Genomic DNA, 5,234 nt, shown 5'->3' with positions numbered 1-5,234 from the left:
GACTGGGTGTGTGTTTTATTTAATGATCCCTGCAGAATCCTGCTTTAGGGGAGTCTTGCACTCTGGGGGCAGCTGACCTCGGCGGCCCTCCTGAGTCCTCTGGGGGCTGGGACCTCACTACCACCTGCCTGGTCTGAGTGTGGACAGACTCCCCTCCATTTTCTAAATACCACGACTGGGGTGAAGGAAGGAATGTTTGAGCTGGGAGAGCCACACGCCAAGGGCAGCTTGGACTGTGGGTCCTGGAGCCCTCCTGGGACACGGCCAGCAAGCCAGTGGCCAACAACCACTGGTCCCACTGTCCCCTCCTATCCACCCAGCTGACCGTCCCACCACCTCAGCCTCTGGGAACCATCCCTGCCGCCCTCAGACAGCGGCCCCTCCATCCTGCTGCTCGTGAGCAGCTGTCTGGCCGGGTGAGCGGGGCTGCAGCTCTCCAGGAGAGCAGGCCAGTCCTGGGCCTGTCCTCAGCTGGCAGCACGAAGTCAGGAAGGGGCTACCGCAGAGGGCACCTGGCCAGCTCCTCCGCCCCTTGGGCAGCCCCGCCCACGTCCAGCTCCTATCCCTCTGCCTGCTCCACGCAGGGCATCAGCGTGCAGTATGCTCGGGTCCTCACGCCTGGACACCGCTGCCCCGTCTTCCTGGGTTGTCTCCAAGCTGCTGGTGACCCGGCCCTGCCCTCTGGCATCTCCCAGGCAGGGTCCGTCGTCCTACCTGGCCCCCAGGGAGTTCTGAGATTTACCTCCCCCCCCATCACCTGGATGGCAGGTAGAGAGGAGCAGGGGACAGCCTGAGCACCACCACGGCCCCCCTGGACGTGGTGCAGGCAGGTGCCTTTGTGCCTGTCTCCCGCCCGAGACAAGCATCCACTCTTGGGCTCCGGCAGGAGGCGCCATCTCTGCCTCAGGGCGTGTATGTCCGTGGGGGTTCACGTCCACCACGTGTGCCCTTCTGTACACATCGGGGTGCTCAGGCCCCGAGGACCCTGGCGTTCGGTGGGCGAGGCCACCCTAACCCAGGAGGCGCAGGGGTCTGACTACCTTGCACTGCAGGGCTGTAGCGAGCAGGTGCCTCCAGAAACACCAGGCCTGGCTGCAGGCGCCGCCTCCCACACCCCGGGGGGCGCTGGTCCCTCGTGCTTGTGCCCCCCTCGGGTGGGGTGCTGGGTCTTCCTTCTGTGTCCTTGCCCTTAGCGAAGGGCCTGGTGGAAATGATGTGAAAAAGTCTAAACAGCCTAAAAATACTAAGAATTGTGTAACAGACACCTTGAAACTCTTCATTCGTACGTAACTAGGTTTCCCACAAAAGAAAACATGACAGTGAAGACCCATTTGTACCTCTCTCCCAGGCCCAGAGGTGGCCCACTAGGCACTTCAGCTCACTTCTGTTTGTGGTTTTAAACCCTGCCTACCAGTCTCAGCATCCATAAATAACACGTACCACTGATTTCTAAGATTTCATAAATTGTACAGCACTAAATCACTGTGAGTGTCCGTTTAGTGCAGGGTTTTTTTTTTTTTTCTCAATCCACGTGGCTACATCTAGGTCTAGTTAATTTCTGTACAGGACATATCATATGAATTAAAAACACGAGTGGTTGGTGGTCTTGTTCATTGAGGATACAGGTGGGTTTTAGTTCCTGGCCGGTGAAGCAGAGCTGCACTGCCCTCGCTGGGGACCATCGCTGGGCAGGCGTCTGGAAGCCCTCCCTTGACTGGTGGCCCCAAAATGCCCTGCACATCCACAGAGAGGAAGGCCCCCTTCCCGTCTCCCTGCCAGCCTTGTCCTCCTCACACGTTTTTCCTTATTTTCAGTATTTTCTGTCTGGGACACGGATAGAAATAGGACGTGATAACGTGACACCAACCCTTAATGATGCGCATTCAGGGTGGTGGGCAGCGGGACCTCCGCCCCTACTGGCCCTGGTTTAGGGGGACCGAGGGCCGCGGGCGTGGCTGAATGGCACTTCGGAAAGACTCCGAAGTCCCCCCAGTGCCCCCTGCCCTCCCGTGCCCAGTTCCAGGACCCTGGCTGAAGCTCCTGGCTGAAGTCGGGGTCGTCGGGGTCGCAGCGTGCGGGCAGGGTCCTGGGGGGACCTCCCGCCCCCCTTCCCCGCCCCACTCGCAGCACCACAAGGCAGCCCCGCCCGTGGGTGCGCGGGGCGTGGCCACGAGGAGGGGCGGGGGTCCGGCGCGCCTGGCGTCACCTGCCCGAGGGGAGAAGAGTCTCCCCGGTCGGGCTCCGGGCCCGAGGACGCCGTGTGGCCCGTCCCGGCGGGAGGAACCTATCGCTGTGGGGCGGCCCCTGCCCCTGGCGCGCCGGGCCGCCCACCCGCTCCAAGTACCGGGGACTCGGCTCCCTCTGGCCTCAGGGAGACCCCCCCTGCTCGGACTCCCCAGAACTCCGGGGGCGTCCCGAGGCAGCACCCGCGGCGCCCGAGACCGCGGCTCTCTCCAGCCCTGTCCACTCGGCCCTGGCCCTTTCCTTCCGGGCGCGTGGCCCCCAGCAGCCCTGGGCCGGGACACTCCGCTCGCGCTGGGACTGGGGGCGGGGGGGGGGGGGGGGGGGGCGTGGTGGCGGTTGGGGAGGGTCCAAGCCAGCGCCAGTCCCACCCCCAGACATGTGACGCCGGGGCGGTTCTCGGGCCCCTCAGTGGACAGCCGATCGGTGACCAGGGGCGCCGAGGGCCCCGCGCGGGGAGTTAGGCCAGCCCGCCCACCCGGCAGTGCGGCCACCCCAGCGGATGTGTCGCTGCTGATATCGCCATAGCGCCCATCCCGGGGTCACAGACCTGGGTCCCCATGAACCCCGTGCTAGCTGCCCTTTTCTTACCCTTCTAACCCAAGCACAGCTAAAACCCACCTGCTGCCCCTGCCCTGTTCCTTCACATCTGAATCCACGGGCCCCTCCTTTCCTGCTACCCACAAGCCCTCAGCTTGACCTCAGAGAGCCTGGAAGTCTCCTAGCTGCCCGCAGCATCTCTGGCTGCGTCGTGCCCCGGCTCTGGCCCAGGAACCTGTACAGGTGCCCCTTCCTCGGACTCACCCTGGAGCACTTAGGGCTGCGTCGGGGGGGGGGGGGGGCCCAGGATACAGGCGTCTTGTGGGTGCGTTCTGATGCCAGGTGGCCTATCGGTGACACCGTGACGGGCGGTGTCCTTGCCCAGGTGGTACCGACCCGCCAGATCCTCCTGCCGACTGGCCCAAGTGCACGTGCCCCTCGCCCCGTGGCAGCTGCTGCTGGGGAGGGGGCGGCACCTCGCGGGCTGACGAACCTGAGATTGCCCCTGGATGCTCACCATTCTCAGGTTGGACAGTCCTGGAGGCACTGCCCAGGCGGCTGATGGGTCCTCAGCAGGCACGTTGCTCCTCTGGGCTCCTCACCCTGTGTCCCAGGAACTTCTGGACAAGTGAGGGAGGGGCTCCGGGTCTGCCTCCCGCCCCGTCCTGGCCCGGGCTCTGAGGCTGCAGGCTGCAGCTCTACCCTCAGCTTCTTCCTGCTACCCGCCAACCCCTCGGCCTCTGTTGGGCCCACAGGAGCCCAGGTGCCCGGAAGGCAACACCAGGGGCTGCTAAGCAGTCCCAGCTGCCACACAGCCTGAGAGGTTTTCCCTGGGGGTGGGCTCCTGCGGCCCCGAAGGGCACCACCCAAGGTTTCTTCCCAAACGCGAAGCCCCCGATGTTTCCAGCGGCTGTGCCGAGCCCTGTCCCCGGGACAGCCTTGGACCTTGGATCCTGGTCCTGTTTCTGGCACCAGGAGGGGCTGGAGGGATTGCCCCTTCCTCCCATTGGCACCCCGAAGACCCTCTGTCAGGGCTGTTTGGAAGGTGACCCACTTCTACCACCCCTTGGGGTCCTGGCAGGAAGTGGCCCAAGAGCTCCCCTACCTCGTCTGTCTCTGATGAGGAACCGCAGCCTGCGCAGGCAGGGCTCGGCCCTAGGCCACCGCCGACCCTCGAGAAGCGGAAGGAAGCCGTCCCACCGCCCGAGGCTGGTGGCTGAGTGAGGTGGGGGCCCTGAGCTGCATCACGCCCACGTGTGTGTCTGGGGCCATGTGGCCATCTGCACATGCATGAGCACATGTGGGTCTGATTTCTTCCGTGGGAGCTGCTCATCCTCTAGCTGGACTCGGGGCCCCTCCCGGGACGACCTAGCTCTTGCCCAGCTCATCAACAACGGTTTGCCCCACTGCTCACCTGGGAAGAGCTGGCCAGACAGAGGGGCGTCGGCCGCATCACAGCGCCTGAGCAGGGCCAGGCCTGCTGCGGGCTCCAGGCACAGAGCGCAGGATGAACGAATCAACCAACCAACCAACCAACCAACCAACGCATGGGGCCCTGGAGACATGGGGGAGGGTCCACTCACCCTGCTGACCTCGGGGCTGTGTCGCTCCTCTACCCGGGCGCCTGGCCACCTCTGGACAAGCTCCCGCCTTTTATCTGCTGCCCTTGGCCTGGTCCCCACCCAGGGACTTCCTGTCCCCGCCCCATGACAAGCTTTTCCATGACATGGCCTTTGTGAGGTGAGGGGAAACCGGGGAGACCAGGAGGGCAGGAAAGGGCAAGAGCCAGGCCAGGAGGCGGAGGACGGGTGGGGGATGCTTCTGAGAGCTCACGCGCAGCAGCCGCGAATCAATCGGCATCAGGCTGTGGGGCCAGGCAGGCAGCACCCTCGCCGGTGCCCTTGCCCGGGAGCGGCGAAGGCAGGGCGGGATGTGGTTTCTGACCCTGAGCGGTGTGGCCGGCTCAGTGAGGCGCCGGCCACATCCCCTGCAAGCGGGGTTCCTGCGAGGCCAGGGCCGGTTCCTCAGTCCCTCCTCCAGCCCCGCCCACACCCGTTTCCGCCCCGCCCCCGCCGCGGACAAACACGTGCTGCGGGAGGGAAGTGGCTGTGGAGGCTGTTGACATCTTGTAAGACCCAGAGCCCCAGGCCCAGGCCAGGTGGCCACCAAGGGGCCAGTCTAGCAGGGCCAGGAGCTGCAGGCCCAGCTCTGTCCTCTCCTAAATCTGCACTGACCCTGGACGGTGAGAAAAGCCAAGCGCAAGACCAGAAGCCCCTGTCCTGCTGCGAGGAAGGCGGGGGCCCAACCAGGACCCAGCGGAGGCCAGGCTCCTCAGTCCCTCTCTCTCCACGGTGGCCTCGCCGCTTGGGGGCTGGGGCAGCCCTGGGGGCCACTCCCCAAGCCCAGGGCCCAGGCAGGACACCACTCCCGCACCCCAGCCAACCAGTCACAGC

Source organism: Phocoena sinus, chromosome 15 (assembly GCF_008692025.1).
Source record: "Phocoena sinus isolate mPhoSin1 chromosome 15, mPhoSin1.pri, whole genome shotgun sequence".
In the NCBI taxonomy this organism is placed as follows: domain Eukaryota; kingdom Metazoa; phylum Chordata; class Mammalia; order Artiodactyla; family Phocoenidae; genus Phocoena; species Phocoena sinus.
This window is presented reverse-complemented; position numbering follows the sequence as displayed.